The sequence below is a fragment of the Polypterus senegalus genome, chromosome 8, assembly GCF_016835505.1.
Source record: "Polypterus senegalus isolate Bchr_013 chromosome 8, ASM1683550v1, whole genome shotgun sequence".
Classification (NCBI taxonomy): domain Eukaryota; kingdom Metazoa; phylum Chordata; class Cladistia; order Polypteriformes; family Polypteridae; genus Polypterus; species Polypterus senegalus.
This window is the reverse complement of record NC_053161.1, coordinates 165,075,712-165,092,561: the sequence shown is the minus strand read 5'-3', so window position 1 is coordinate 165,092,561 and position 16,850 is coordinate 165,075,712. Positions and strand designations below refer to the sequence as shown.

The following is a 16,850-nucleotide window of genomic DNA, read 5'->3' as shown; positions in this document are numbered from 1 at the left end:
AGTGTTGTTGACGATGGTTACCTTTAATATTTAATGGCAAGGCAGACAAAGACCATGGGCCTGGTAACTGACTAAAACCATTCAGAAAATTGCTACTCAGTCACCCTTTAACTTGTTGAGCCAATCATAATGCTTCATTGTAGTAACAGATTTTATAGAAGCTCTTCTTCCCATTTTGAAGTGTTTCATTCTGTTGAACTGTGAATTTCCCTTCTGCCAAAGTGAATAGCTAATTGACCCAACTTGAGCTATTATGACCCCCCTTTATTGTACGGCCATTACAGGGATGGAAACTAACAGGGTGCAAAAGTTTAAGTGAGGCAAAGGCCACAAAAGATGCTTACTGTTTACATGCATACCCTAGGACCAGTCTTCGCCTATCCAGTTAATCTGCATGACTTTGAAGAGGAGGAAACACATGGACACAAGAAGCAACAAACTCTAATAAGGGGCCAGAAAACATGTGAGAGAGGATTTTCTGATAGAGGAACTCGACATCCTGCTGTTTTCAATAACAAGAAGAATACGTTCTTTGCACATTCAAAGCCCCCCAGCCAATTTCATAAGTCACGTCCACCAAGGATTTCTGCATTAAGCAAAGCATTTAAAACACAAGTCTTAATTTAACACTTAGACTCATATGGATGGATGAATAGATTTATCTTCATCACCCAAAGAAGAGAAAAATAGCTTTATAGAGGAAGCTCAAGAAATATTCTTGAACTTTCCCCTAAAGCATAGTCAACCTTTACAAAATCAAACACAAATCTTCTGACTGTGCTAAAAGATTAAAGAGCAGTCTCAGCGTGGCTTTATAAAAGGCGTATTGTCATTGGTGTAAGGAGCCCCAGTACCGTTTCTTTAACACACTTCTGCTGAATAATTCATTGGCGGAAAGTCTTCAGTTTTAGTGCGTCAGGAGAGGATGTGTAGCTTTGTTCATAATGGTACTCAGTTTGGTTTTAATTCTCTCCTTTGCTACAAACTCCAGCAGGTCCAGGGGGTGACACATAGCTGAGCCTGACCTCTTAATCAGCTGGTAGGTCCACTGGGCCTCTCTTGTAGTAATGTTATCAGCCCAGCACACCACAGCATAGATAATCATACTGGTCTTCATCTATACTAATAAAAGGCAAAGCCCGCCCAGACTGACTCACTCACTGACTCATCACTAATTCTCCAACTTCCTGTGTAGGTAGAAGGCTGAAATTTGGCAGGCTCATTCCTTAAAACTTACTTACAAAAGTTGGGCAGGTTTCATTTCGAAATTCTACACGTAATGGTCATAACTGGAACCTATATTTTCGTCCATATACTGTAATAGACTGCAGCTCGATGGCCGTGGGAGGCGGAGTTGTGCCTCGCGTCATCACGCCTCCCACGTAATTGAGTGCCTGCCCATATAAGGTAAATATTTGCAGGTGAAGGACTTTGCTTAGCATATTCATAAGTAAAAATATCTGAATCACAAACTGATATTTTGTCCATGAATACTCATTAAATAATTCCAAATAGTCTGTCCGCTTCCTTTCATAGCTTTTCCGATGGTTGTGATGCTTCCAGGCATGTATTTTCGTATTAAAGCATTTAACCAATCACATTTCAGCCATCATTTGTTGCCAGGCAGACAGGACTTTACAATCCGTTGTGCAGGCCCTCTAACAGAGAATAAATGTCGAATAACCTTTTGCTTCAACCAATCAGATTTTGAGTTGGTGTCAGTATGGCCCTCTAGCAGGCGTACGGCGACGTCCCCGTATTCAGACCCATTGATTGGATAGAAGCCGCAGGTTCGACTTTCAGCATTACCTTCAATGGCGATAGAAAGGGACTTTTTGATGGAACTGGATAATGCGTATGACAGAGTGATTGAGTTGTTTTTGAGAAAAGAGAGGAGGATGGATTTACAAATAATCCGAAGTTTTGGTCAGTAAAATTTTGCGATTTTCATAATTAATATTGCAAGTTTATGAGTTATTATTGATTTTTTTATGTGTGTCGCGGCTGTGGCTGCAGTAGAAAGGAACTTGTTCACTCCTGGTTTGTCTATTCAATAAAGGCATTTATTGTGGCTACAGGAGTTATCTGCGATGCAGCGGCTCTTTATACTGTATTTCTGCATATTAAGATGGTTTTTATAACCATAAATTAGTTTTTGAAGGCCCCGTTGATTCAGACGGAGCAGTACTGAAGGCCTAGGTGTGAGATGCACGGTCCGCCAAATAGTCAAGATCATACGTAAACCCGAAAATAAACAAAATTGTGGAGAGGCCCATGATTAAATGAAAGGTAAAAAAAAGTAAGAGCGAAGCGACGGTGACTTATTGAGGCAGGCCAGAGCACAATAGCACGAGGCTCGATGTAGAGCGCGTTACGCGCGGTCAGAATAGAAAAAATATATCTTTTCAATTTCTATTTGGATATAAGTAGGTTCTAATTAGTCGACAGAAATATCTTTGGTAGGAATGTAAGTTGAATTTAGTCTTTACATTTCTATAGTGAAGAAAAATGTATGCATTTATGACTAAATTCAACTTACATTCCTACCAAAGATATTTCTGTCGACTAAATAAAAATTACTTATATTTAAAATTTAAACAGAACTTGAACCGATACGATAGTTCATAATGCCCACGCAGCACTACGTGCACGTAAGAGCGGAAGTCATCCATTTTAACAAGCAGCGTATTGCACTGATACGAAATAGCCTGCCCATTTATTTAGGAATGGATAGATAATTTAAGAATTTGTACAAATAATGTTTTTCATTTTTCTTCCTTGATGGATTCTGGCACGCCCAGCAACAGCTGCTCGCACCCCCAAAGGGTGTGTATGTATGTATTATATATATACGCAACCCCCGCGATAGATGAAAATCCGCGAAGTAGAACCCATATGTTTGTATGGTTATTTTTATATATTTTAAGCCCTTATAAACCACACTTTTAACATTATTAGAGCCCTCTAGACATGAAATAACACCCTTTAATCAAAAGTTTAAACTGTGCTCCATGACAAGACAGAGATGACAGTTCTTTCTCACAATTAAAAGAATGCAAACATATCTTCTCTTCAAAGGAGTGTGCGCATCAGGAGCAGAGAATTTCAGAGAGAGCGCTCGCTAAGAAAAGCAAACAATCAAAAAATCAATACGTGCTTTTGTGCTTTTAAGTATGCCGAAGCACCATGATAAAGCGGCATTTTTAGAGGAGCGTCCGTATCTTCTAGGAAAACAGCCTCTGTGCAAACAGTCCCTCTCTCACTCTCTGTGCCTGACGGAGGGGGTGTGAGCAGAGACAGAGAAAAGCAAACAATCAAGCACCACGCGGGAAGCATATCGTATATCATTGAGGAGTTTTATTTAATACGCAATACATGCTCTGATTGGGTAGCTTCTAAGCCATCCGCCAATAGCGTCCCTTGTATGAAATCAACTGGGCAAACAAACTGAGAAAGCATGTATCATAAATTAAAAGAGCCATTGTCCGCAGAAATTCGCGAACCAGCGAAAAATCCATGATATATATTTAGATATGCTTACATTTACAAAGCCGCGAAAGAGCGAGGGATTACTGTATATATATACACATACATATATACACATATATATATACACATATACATACATACACACACACACACACAAACACACAAAAACTCTAATAAAAGGCAAAGCCCTCACTCACTCACTCATCACTAATTCTCCAACTTCCCGTGTAGGTAGAAAGCTTAAGTTTGGCAGGCTCATTCCTTACAGCTTACTTACAAAAGTTAAGCAGGTTTCATTTCGAAATTCTACATGTAACGGTCATAACAGTTGACAACGTCCAACATGTTGAACTTTCTTATTTATGGCCCCATCTTCACGGAATTTGGTAGGCGGCTTCCCTGCACTACTCGAAATCAATGTACATACTTATTTCGGTGGTATGATGCCACTGTCGGCTGCCATATTGAACTTTTTAACGGTCTTTCTTACTTATGGGCCCATCTTCAAGAAATTTGGTACACGGGTTCCCAACGCTAACTGAATCCTACTTACGTACTGTACATATATACATCCATAGCCTGCAGCTCGGTCACCGTGTGAGGCGGTGATGGGTCCCCCAACCCAATGCCTCCCACGTTGTTGGCTGCCTGCCTATATAAGGCCGTCCGTCGCTCCAGTCTCTACATTCCCTTCCTTGCTTCACCACGGGATTCACATCTCCCTGCTGATAACTACAGCCTTTTTACTTAATCCACGGCTTCTCCGCTGTTTTATTGTTCATTTATTACGATTATAGTTATTGTGTAGGTATTTTAGACTTACATAACATTGTTCAGGTACCCATTTCCATTATCATTCCAACCGTACCCCCATTAACATGTCTATCGAGGTGATCACCAATGATCAAAGAACTGTCACTTACCGAGTGGTTTCCATGCCCGGAGATGGCACCTACCTTTTCCATTCTCTTTGTTACATATTGCACGGCCATATCAGGCTCACTCTTGATATCCGCAGGAACATTGTGTCTTATGTATTGAATGACTGGGACAGGTTCAAGGTGTGGACTGATGACGGTACAGGAGATAATTATACTACACAGGAGCACTAGAAGAGTGAAATGCTTAGCCCTTTGCCTATGGATCTGCATGCGAGTTGATGGCTGCCAGTGAATTGTTCGGTTGTAACTTTCAAGTGTACCGAAATGGCCAAATATTTTACACCTTTCGACAACCGCCAATGCCTCTTAAACATCTTAGATTCACAGGTGACGATTTCAGTAGTGGACACTTTGATGTTTATGAATGTTTAAACTCTCAAAAGCTGGATGTGAAGTTATCGATGAAACCGGTTGTATACTTACAACGCTTGACAGATGCCGAATGTCTCTTCAACACAAGTCCTGCAAATACTGTCGTAATTGAAACAAACCATGAAACTCAAACCGATTATGACAGCAGCAATCCAAGTTCTGAGATTTGAAACAAGATTACTGTTCACATGGCCAACTGTACATTGCATGCTCAAGAGTAAGCTCAGCGCACAGCTTGGTCATGTTACAACCAGAGGGCCAAACTCCCAATGTGGTATACAAAGAGATCCTTAACAAATAATTATTGGTATATTTTCCCTCAGTTTAAAAAGTTTTAATTTTCTTCTTAATAAAAATTTTAAGGCAGGACTTAGCCGCTGCGAAGCGCGGGTATTTTGCTAGTAGAAATTATATAACACAAAGGACGTCACTGGTGTGTATGTTTGTGGGCAGCAGACAAGTAAACTGTGATAAGATAGGATATCAGATAACTAGTACATTTAATGAACACGCACTGTATGAATACAAATGATAATAAACAACAAAATAAAATACAGTGTCACACATATGCGCATGGGAGGCATCTCAAAGGACCAAAGATGATAATTCCACGCCAGGCCAGGGGGTGCATTAAACCTTTCTCTTTAATCTCTGCAGACCAGACACAGGAAATCCTGCCCGATTCCCATGACATCACTTCCGGTTCTAGCCTCCATGGCGTCAGTTCTGCCGAACTGCCATAAAACCCAGACCACTTCCAGCCCAAACTCAGTTGTGTTGTGGACTCGATCTGTACACTTCTGTGCAACAAAACCTTACTTTTGCAGCCTTATTCAGGTATATGGGTGGCTGCCCCAAACCTTCTTTTGTGTCAGGATCTCTTCATTTTACATTGGCGCAGTCGGCAGGATGTTTGCCTCCTTGTGGGACCTGGAGCAGAACTGGAAGAAGACCTTGACACATAACCAAGACCTTCAACCTTTAAAAGACCAGGTAGGACAGTACCATTCCCGAGTTGCCGGGTTGGAGACAGTCACTGTGTGTAAGGAAAACCCAGGATGAGCTTCGACCCAGGGGTCTAGTATAGACCATTGGGCATGTGGACAAGGGGCCTATGGACTAGAGCATGGCTCAGAGGGGGAGATATTTGGGGCTTATTATGAGCTCCCGAGAAAAGGGACTGCTTCACGGAACCCCACAAAGGGAAAAGCCTTTGAGATAGGTGGGGGTGCCCAGGCCAGCAGGTGAGGAAAATATTCCAGTGGGAATTTAGCCCATCTTTGCCAGCTGCTTCCCATGCATTCATTCCACTTATGGGCTAAAATTGGGTGCTGGCTACGCCCAGATCAAAATAATGCCCTACAAGTGGTGGAGCAGATAGCCTGCGCAGCTGTGCTCAGAGCCCTTGCCCCTCAATCTCACCCAGCCGGCCTGGGGACAGCCAATTAAAAGCATGATATCCCTAATAGAGATCATAGAGAGCATAAGAGCTAAGACCTGGAGTGGCCTTCTATGAGCCCTGACCACTGGAGAACCAGAACGGAACCTGTGTGAAACCCAGCGTACCTGCGTCTCTAAATTTGACCCCCATCTTCACACTGCAGAGTGAATGCCAGGAACTCCCGATACCTGGTGGCAGTTTCCTCGCAGTGACGAAGGGGTCTGCGGGGAGAGAAAGAGAGAGAGGTGGTATGTACTTGATGATCCTCTGGCCTTTTCTCATATGGGAGTGGTAATGGTAAATGGATTTAAAGTAGCAGCATTATTCCATTCCAGCAGTAACATTTCAGTTATTGCTAGCCACTTGGTGTTACTGTGACAACGGCTTAAACCTAAGACCAGTCTAACCTGTGTGCATGGGGACATTTGCTAGTATAAGTCCACTTAATGCTACTTCTGCTACGAGAGGACAATAAAAAAAACTGTTGGTAGTGGTTATGAAAAAAAACTCAATTCCCGGCAATATTAGGCCGAGACTGGTCAGATAGTAAAAGCAGCTTAACACTCACCACTGCTAAACAAACACTGGGGTTCACAGCCGGAGGAGATCCGAAAGTCGGCTTCTAACAGTGACATGGAAACTCCAGGGATGTCACAAGCTGATACATCAACCACAGAAGCTGCGACAGCTCAGGAGGAAACCAGACCCCTTGAGGTCGCACTTTCAATTTAGGCAGACTTCGGCTTCATTTTAAATGGATGGATGGAATGACTCCCCCCTTAAAATTTGCGAATATTATATATATAAAAAAATAAATTTTAAAAACCATTCTTACAGTAGTGTGAAAAACTATATGCCCCCTTCCTGATTTCTTATTCTTTTGCATGTTTGTCACACAAAATGTTTCTGATCATCAAACACATTAAACCATTAGTCAAATATAACACAAGTAAACACAAAATGCAGTTTTTAAATGATGGTTTTTATCATTTAGGGAGAAATGGCCCTTTGTGAAAAAGTAATTGCCCCCTGAACCTAATAACTGGTTGGGCCACCCTTAGCAGCAATAACTGCAATCAAGCGTTTGCGATAACTTGCAATGAGTCTTTTACAGCGCTCTGGAGGAATTTTGGCCCACTCATCTTTGCAGAATTGTTGTAATTCAGCTTTATTTGAGGGTTTTCTAGCATGAACCTCCTTTTGAAGGTCATGCCATAGCATCTCAATTGGATTCAGGTCAGGACTTTGACTAGGCCACTCCAAAGTCTTCATTTTGTTTTTCTTTAGCCATTCAGAGGTGGATTTGCTGGTGTGTTTTGGGTCATTGTCCTGTTGCAGCACCCAAGATCGCTTCAGCTTGAGTTGACGAACAGATGGCCGGACATTCTCCTTCAGGATTTTTTGGTAGACAGTAGAATTCATGGTTCCATCTATCACAGCAAGCCTTCCAGGTCCTGAAGCAGCAAAACAACCCCAGACCATCACACTACCACCACCATATTTTACTGTTGGTATGATGTTCTTTTTCTGAAATGCTGTGTTCCTTTTACGCCAGATGTAACGGGACATTTGCCTTCCAAAAGTTCAACTTTTGTCTCATCAGTCCACAAGGTATTTTCCCAAAAGTCTTGGCAATCATTGAGATGTTTCTTAGCAAAATTGAGACAAGCCCTAATGTTCTTTTTGCTTAACAGTGGTTTGCGTCTTGGAAATCTGCCATGCAGGCCATTTTGCCCAGTCTCTTTCTTATGGTGGAGTCGTGAACACTGACCTAAATTGAGGCAAGTGAGGCCTGCAGTTCTTTAGACGTTGTCCTGGGGTCTTTTGTGACCTCTCGGATGAGTCGTCTCTGCGCTCTTGGGGTAATTTTGGTCGGCCGCCACTCCTGGGAAGGTTCACCACTGTTCCATGTTTTTGCCATTTGTGGATAATGGCTCTCACTGTGGTTCGCTGGAGTCCCAAAGCTTTAGAAATGGCTTTATAACCTTTACCAGACTGATAGATCTCAACTACTTCTGTTCTCATTTGTTCCTGAATTTCTTTGGATCTTGGCATGATGTCTAGCTTTTGAGGTGCTTTTGGTCTACTTCTCTGTGTCAGGCAGCTCCTATTTAAGTGATGTCTTGATTGAAACAGGTGTGGCAGTAATCAGGCCTGGGGGTGGCTACAGAAATTGAACTCAGGTGTGATACACCACAGTTAGGTTATTTTTAACAAGGGGCATGTACTTTTTCACACAGGGCCATGTAGGTTTGGATTTTTTTTCTGCCTAAATAATAAAACCATCATTTAAAAACTGCATTTTGTGTTTACTTGTGTTATATTTGACTAATGGTTAAATGTGTTTGATGATCAGAAACATTTTGTGTGACAAACATGCCAAAGAATAAGAAATCAGGAAGGGGGCAAATAGTTTTTCACACCACTGTATGTTAAGATAAAACGTGTGGACATTTTTGCTAAGTTTTTAAGAACTGTTTTAAGAAGTGTTTTTTGAATGTTGATTGATGAAAATCACCCACGCTTTTATTTTATGATTGATACGAGAGACTTATTTTTTACTTTTTAGTACACTTTTTAGCTTAATATAAGTGTGGTTTTTAAAAGCATTTTATATATATATATATATATATATATATATATATATATATATATATATATATATATATATATATATATATTATTTTCAGCTTTTTAGTCTTGGGTTTGTTTAAGTATAATTTTGAAATCAATATTGTAACACTACCTTTATCCATTACTAGTGCCATCTATTGGTAAAATCTTGAACTATTCTTCATATGAAAATTTTATTTCTTAATTAACATGGATTAATTGATTAATTAGTGAAACTGATTATTGATTCATATATTGTCATCGGAAGTGAGTAAGTGTGCAAAATTTCAAGTCATTTGGACAATAGGAAGTGGGTTAAATATCGATTACAAGATTTGTACCAGACAACAAACAGGTGGTTTAAGAGTGATAAAAAAAATGCAGTTGTTCTGATAGAAGGCCCACGCACTCAGCATCCTATGCCACAAGGCCCTCACTCTGTGTTAAACAATGACCTTCTATATTGGGTAGCTGAACACAAGGGGGAGCGGTCCCTGCTGTTAGTGCCACAGACTTACCAGTGACAAATCTGTGAACTGGCACATACGCACCTCCTGGGAGCCCATCTGGGCCCCAGAATTACCTTCGAGCATATCAACCTCCAAATTTTTTGGCCGGGAATCAATGAGGAGGTCCATTGCTTTTGCGTCTCCTGTCCGGAATGTCAACTGTGCCAGATTCCTAGAAGTAACTGGGCTCCTCTGGTTCCCCTATCCCCGATTGATATTCCCTTTGAACGTATCAGGGTCGACATGGTGGGACCCTTAGAGCCCTCGGCCAGGGGACATAAGCATAGAATGGTCCTGGTACATTATGCGAACAGATATCTAGAAGCTGTTCTGTTGCGCTCAGCTACAACCAAAGCTATCGCACAGGAGTTGGTAGGGGTCTTCTTGTGAGGCAGTATCCCTAAAAAAAACCCTAACATATCAGGGATGCCCTTTACCTCGGAGACACTCAGGGAAACGGCCAAGTTACTGAAGATAAAGCATTTGAAAACCTCTGTGTATCATCCTCAAACCGATGGTTTAGTGGAGCAGTTTAATCAAATTCTTAATTATATGCTTCACAAGGTAGTCAGCAAGGATGGAAGAAACTGGGATTAGCTCCTCCCTCTCATGCTTTTTGCATATTGGGAAGTTCCACAAGCCTCTACGGGGTTCTTACCATTTGAATTATTATATGGAGAACAACGCTGGGGTATATTGGACATTCTAAAAAAAAGGTGGGAAGAAGAGGCCCTCCCCTCAACAGTATATCGCACAGTTACATGATAGATTTGCTAAAATCCAACCTATACTAAAAACCCACTTGGAAAAGGCGCAAGCAGCTCAGGTTGGCTGTTATGACCGTGGCACATTTCTACGGGAGTTTGGCCTGGGAGATCGGGTCATGGTACTTGTCCTTACCTCGCATTCTAAATTATTTGTCCATTGGCAAGGCCCTTATGAGGTTAAGGAAAGGAACAGTCTTGTTGACTATTTGGTTAAACAACCAAATCGTTGGCCAAGTGAGTGGGTATCCCACATAAATCTGCTGAAACCGTGGAAGGATAGAGATCCCGATCCCTCCTCTGGACAGCCCTGTACTCATTTCACTCATAAATTAGACTGTCACTTCAGTGGTCATTTGATTCCCCATCAACGATGAGAGCTAGAAACGGTTATCTCGTCTGTCCCAGAGGTACTGAGTGGACAACCTGGATGGACCTCCTTGGTTGCACATGACATAGTGACAGAATCCTGGGTAATAGTCCGAGAATGCCCATTTCAGCTTCATGAGGAAAAAAGAGCAGAAATGGAGCTGGAGATCAAATGAATGCTGGAACTAGGTGTGATAGTCATAGTCCCTGATCCAGTCCTATCGTATTGGTTGGAGAGCCTGATGGGATTTGGAGGTTTTACAATTACTTCCATTGGCTTAACTAGGTGTCCCAATTTGATGCATATCCAATGCCGTGAGTGGACAACCTCCTCGAGTGGCTAGGACAAGCCAAATTCCTGACCACCCTGGGTATGACAAAGGGGCACTGGCAGGTTCCCTTAATGGATTCTGCAAAGGAGAAGACTGTGTTTAGCACTCCTAGAAGACACTGGCAGTATTGTGCCCTTCCATTTGGTTTACACCTGGCACCCACAACTTTTCAGCGTCTGGTGGATAAAGTGCTCCGTCCCCATAACTCATATAGTGCTTCCTACCTTGATTATGTTAATTTCTATTCCAGCATGTGGAACAAACACCTACAGCAGGTACATGCAGTATTGCAGGCATTAGGAGAAGCTGGGATGCAAATTAACCCAAAGAAATTTTTCTTTGGATTATTTGAGGCCAAATATTTAGGCTACCTGGGGGGCCGAGGTACCGTACTACCACAGTGTTCTAAAACTGACGCCATACTGAAATGGCCCCATCCGAAGACCAAGAGGCAGGTCCAAGCCTTTCTCAGATTAGCGGGCTACTATCGATAGTTTATGCACAGTTTCTCCGAGAGAGTGGCGCCCTCGACAAACCTCACAAGGAAGAGGAGTCTGAATCATGTAGTATGGAATGCTACATCAGAAGCTGCATTTAGTGACCTAAAGCAGGTCCTAGCATCGGCTCCAGTACTGAAAGCTACTAACTTTACTTTGACTTTCATTCTCCAGACGGACGTTTTGGAAACACTTCTTGGAACTGCGCTGAGCCAAAGTGTTGATGGAGTTGAACACCCTGTCATGTACCCGAGTCGGAAACTGTTGGACCAGGAAACCAGGGATGCGGCCTTGGAGCGGGAGGTCAATTAACAATTAAATGGGTGATCACTCAGGTACAACCTCTTAGGCCAGGAGGTCCCACTGGTAACGGAACATGCACCTTTACAGAGGATTGCCATGCGCAAGGAGTCAAACCCATGAGTCACGAGATGGTTCTTGGACCTACAGTCATACAAGTTTTTGGTCATTAATCGCCAGGGTGTCCTACAAGCCATTTTCAATGCCCTCTCTCTGTGTTACGACCTCCTGGCCATGTACACCCAAACAGGTGGGTCTGGGCTGAGGGGAGGGCCATGTTATACACATGTGCATGGGAGGCAGCTAGAAGGACCAAAAGAAGGCAATTCCACGCCAGGGCAGGGGGTGGCAGGGTGCATTAAACCTCTCTCTTTAAACACTAGAATTCCTGAGGCCTATGAAAAAACTCGTAATCCCGGCCCACTTTAAATCCCTTCACACCTCTCCATCAGCATTTTCTGCTTTGTAAATGTGTCTATCAGCAAGAACATCATTTATTTGAGCTACATTTGTATGAAAATGTGCTATATAAAGTGCTTGCAGCCTGCTGTACCATTCCCTGCCTTGATGGAGCTCAGCCTGCAGGCAAAAAGCTGTCCCAGCTCAAGCCAAGGCTCCTTAACTGCATGAGAGATCTGGAATTGTATTGGGTAAATAATATGTCGTTATTTGGAACACATGCATTTCATGTGTGTTCCATGTCTACAAAGATCTTGGTAAGTAAGTGGAGGATGAAAGGAAATGCGAGAGATGCAAGAAATGCTGAACACATGCCTAAAAGCGGAAACTTTTTCCATGTTATACTAATAATGACAAGAACTGTATAATGTGTGAAGACTTTAGTTCAAATATCAAATAAACACATACGCTTTTATTCAAGAAAATAACCATTAAGTACAAAAAAAAACCCCAAAAAACATTCAATTTACATGTGGGTGTCAATGAGTTAAAAACTTAAGCTCAAAAGGTTAATCGACAGGGAGTTTACATGTATTCTTGAATGGTGCAGAGATAAGAACTGCTGCCTTATAGCCAGAAGGTCCTGGGTTCGAGAATCAGGCAATCCGCGTTTTTAGTAGTGAGCTGCTATTATTATTTCTATAAAATAATAAAAACATATATTTGATTTGAGTCTGTAACTCCCGGTGTAAATTTTGGCTGCTTGTAAAAGTTAGCGCTTGTTTTTTTATTATTCAGTTTTATTCTCTCAGCGAGATTCACATGGTACAATGAACTTGCCTGTCTGTAATAAGAATATAAGCTTAATGTCACTGTGCTCTGTACAAAAAAATATTTAATAAATCCACTCACATGTATAGGCCAGGCCAAAGTTAGCACACAGGGGCTCTCAGCATCTAGAACTGTTAGGCAAGCATTTGAAGAAAGAAAGGTACAACTACGAAAACGGGCATTGTACTATTTCTGTATGTTAGAGATGTAACAGAATCCTCTCCTTCCCTTGTTTGGAACCTAAGTAAGGGCCTGCATGTGGAGAAACCAGTATATAAAACTTGAACAGCAGCCAAATACCTTGAAGCCGACGGATGGATGATATCATCATCCGTCATGAAAACCCTTCCAGCGAAGTGACGAAAAATGGCAGACTGTATACATTGAGATCCCACCTTGATAAAGTCTTGTCATGGTTTCCTTTTGTCTGTAATGCTGCGCAAATCGTCATTAAAGAAAGCTAAGTTATTTTCTCTTATGTGATTTTTACCGCCATATCACTATGGGAGGGAAAGCACCTTTTAATATCATATCTATATAGTTTTTGGTTACTTAAAACGGCAAAATTACAAAAGAACTTATTTCAACTTGGGAGCTAGCGACCCCTACAGGAACACTGTCCTCCTCTGGGTTGATGACATTAATCTCCATTCTTTTGACAAGAGCAGCTCTGTGGCTGATGCCTGCTCAAAACTATATGTTGTTCCGGCAATCGAAGATATGATGTCCCGTGACCGCTATCAGACTGGACAAAGGCAGAACCGTAACAACAGACAGCTTTTTCACACCGCTTTCACCGGCTAATAGACTGCTGTAACGCAACGCAACTCGGCTTGGCTCCATAAGTAAAATGGGACTTCCACCTGCAGCTAAAGTCACTTCAATACACAAACAATTTGTCACGCTAATGTTTAGATCTGGCAGCGCCATGCTGATGGTGTACAGTAATCCCTCCTCGATCGCGGGGGTTGCGTTCCAGACCCCCTGGCGATAGGTGAAAATCCGCGAAGTAGAAACCATATGTTTGTATGGTTATTTTTATATATTTTAAGCCCTTATAAACTCTCCCACGCTGTTTATAAATATTCCCCGCAGAGTTATACAGCATAATCCCTTTGTATTCTCTTAGATATTAGGTAAGATTCATTGAAATTACGTATGTAAACACACTGTTTATATACAGTAAAACCTAAATATTATTTTAAAGATATTGAGTGTCTCCGATATCACGTTACAGCCATTACGATAGACATGCCACCAGCAATAAATACGTACAATGCAAGAAAAATAGTATACAGTAAATGTGTGTACAGTGACACTAAACGTACGTACATGTAATAAGTACTGTACGTAGAAAATTAATTATGGTTACTCACCAACAATGACTCAATGACTTGTCCGATAACAATGAGTTTAATTTTACTGCACAACAAAGGAGAGCGTTACAGCCCTTCGAGCCTCTTCAGGCGATTGTGTAGCACTGCCGTTGTTCTTCTTCTTGCAGTCTTCAATCCAAATCCCTAAAGCAGATTCCATCCAGACTACTGCCTTATTACATCCACTTACAGTTCGTTTTGCACCCTGGTTAAAAGGACCATGCGGCCATAGATCTTATATTCCTTTCCTACTTTTTAAATAAAAAGAATCGTAGCCTTCAACAAATCCAAAATGTTTACCTTTTCGGCAATCATTAACATCTTCCGTTTGCGCTTGGGCACGGCTCCTGAAGCAGTAGCAGATCGTTTTGGAGCCATACTGAAGGGCTTGACTATGCACAAAGATAAACACAAAAGAGCACAACTCTTTACACAGCAAAACATGTTGATGCTGAATGAGCGAGACGAGACTTCCTGGTTAACACTGCATTCAGCACGCAGGAACTCAACTGCGTGCTCTGATTGGTTAGCTTCTCAGTTATCCGCCAATAGTGTCCCTTGTATGAAATCAACTGGGCAAACTAACTGAGGAAGCATGTACAGGAAGTAAAAAGTAGTGATGGGAAGTTCGGATCATTTTACTGACACGGATCTTTGAGTCTCGATCAGCAAAATGAACGAATCATTTTTCAAGTCATTTCGTTCAATTTTCTTTCCGGCTCAGACTGCATAGGTTAAGCTTATGTGGCTGTCACGTGATAAACGAACGACTCGAAAAACCCGAAGACTCGAAACAGGTGAATCAATTCCAATACAGAAACTATAATGAAGTTGCAAATGCGCATGCGCGACTGAACGAATCACTCCCACGAGACGACTCGTTCTTCCCGAGTCACATTAAAGATTCGTTCAAAATGAACGAATCTTTCAAGAACGACCCATCACTAGTAAAAAGACACATTGCCCGCAGAACCCGCGAAGCAGCGAAAAATCTGCGTTATATATTCAGTTATGCTTTCATATAAAATCCGCGATAGAGTGAAGCCGCGAAAGTCGAAGCGCGATATAGCGAGGGATTACTGTATATGCCCAAAAAGAAGAAGCCTTTGATTTCAGTCTGTAATAGCTGGTGTAAAGTTTGGGCGCAGCCCTGACCGTGGTTGTTCACATATGGGTATGACACTGGGGTGACCCACACAGCCTGGTTGGGCTCTGCGTGATACAGTTACATGTAGCAGTCACCAAATTGAACTTAGCTTCCAGCTCACGACCACAGTCCAGTGCAAAACAAATTGGGATGTGAGACGAAAACCAGAGTACCTGTACAAGTCAGGAACCAGCTATTGACCATCATAAGGTACACTCACATTCAAGTTCATGACTACACCAAGACAAGTTAGACTTGCGAGGCCAATAAACTTGAACATCATTAGAGAAACATAGAAGACATGGAAACTGCATAGAGACTTAAACAGGCTGAGATTCAATTTCAGTCTGCTAGAACCGTGAGGCAGTAACACAAACCTCAAATCTCTATTAACTTCTCAAATACTCACTAACAGGCATTACTTCTTTGGCTTTAGCACTGAAACATTGGTTTGTCAGATTTTATAACAATTAAAAGAAAAAAATTAACTTTCATATAATTGTCCATTCAAGCAATGCATGGATTTTAAAAATTGCCGCATGCAACAGCAGCACCTATGTTTTTTTGTCTTTATTTTCCTGGAGAACTTGGATAACCAAAAGTTGTGAGGAAGGTTTGACTCGCCAACCTGTGACAGCAACTGCTGGACCTGCGCCCTTTATTACCCAGGGTGCCTGATCTAATCAATAGGCTGCCAGCAAAGCTATAGAGTGGACGCTGAGGAAAACAGAGCAGGTGTCACGCTCCACAAACAGAGGGCAATGTAAGATCGCTGGTGAATAAAATGGATGAGCTCTCAACGCCGATTAGGAGCCAAAGGGAATACGAACTCGGCAGTCTCATGTGCTTCATTGAGATGAGGCTTAGAGCTGAAACACTGGACACTTTGGGTGCACTGGATGGATTTAAAATTGTGTGGGCGGACAGAAGCAGGAACAAAAGTGGTAGGAAGGAAGAAGGCGGACTTCCCATTGTTGTGAATGAAAAATGCTGCAACACCGGACACATTACTATTAAAGCACAGGTATGTGACCCGAATGTTGAGCTTACAACCTCATTATATGCTGAGAGAGGTTTCACATGCCATTGTGTGGACAGTTCACATCCCCCCGCAGCAGACATAGCAATCACAACAGACACAGTATATTCTGTAATAAGCAAACTCTCTATTGACCATCCCAGTGCTTTCATGACAATTTCTGGGGCGTTTGACCCGGTTTCACTTTCCTCGACCATCACCAATTTTTAACCAGTTTGTGGAGTGTACAACAAAGGAAGAAAAAAAAAAACTTGCTGTGTGCCAGTGTTAAAGAGGCATATAACTGTAGGGCTTTGCCACCTTTATGCTGATCAGACCATAATTTGTTACAGCTCATACCCACATATAAACTCATCGCCCAGCAGCTGCCAGTCACCACTAGGACCATTCAGGAATGGACATGGGAGGCTGAGGAAGCTCTGAAGGATGCC

At 42.0% G+C, this 16,850-nt stretch overlaps 1 protein-coding gene across 4 annotated transcripts in view; it reads right to left on the bottom strand.

Moving 5' to 3' along the window:
• Window positions 1–16,850, bottom strand: part of LOC120533306 (zinc finger protein 501-like) — a 41,851-nt gene that overhangs the window by 11,364 nt on the left and 13,637 nt on the right. Inside the window, exon 1 of one of the 4 annotated variants that reach the window (XM_039760136.1) lies at window positions 6,369–6,446. The exons of the other annotated variants lie outside the window; for them this stretch is intronic. The gene's annotated coding sequence lies outside the window, so the exon portion shown is untranslated. Of the gene's footprint in view, window positions 1–6,368; window positions 6,447–16,850 lie in introns of those variants that run through there. 4 annotated transcript variants of the gene reach the window in all.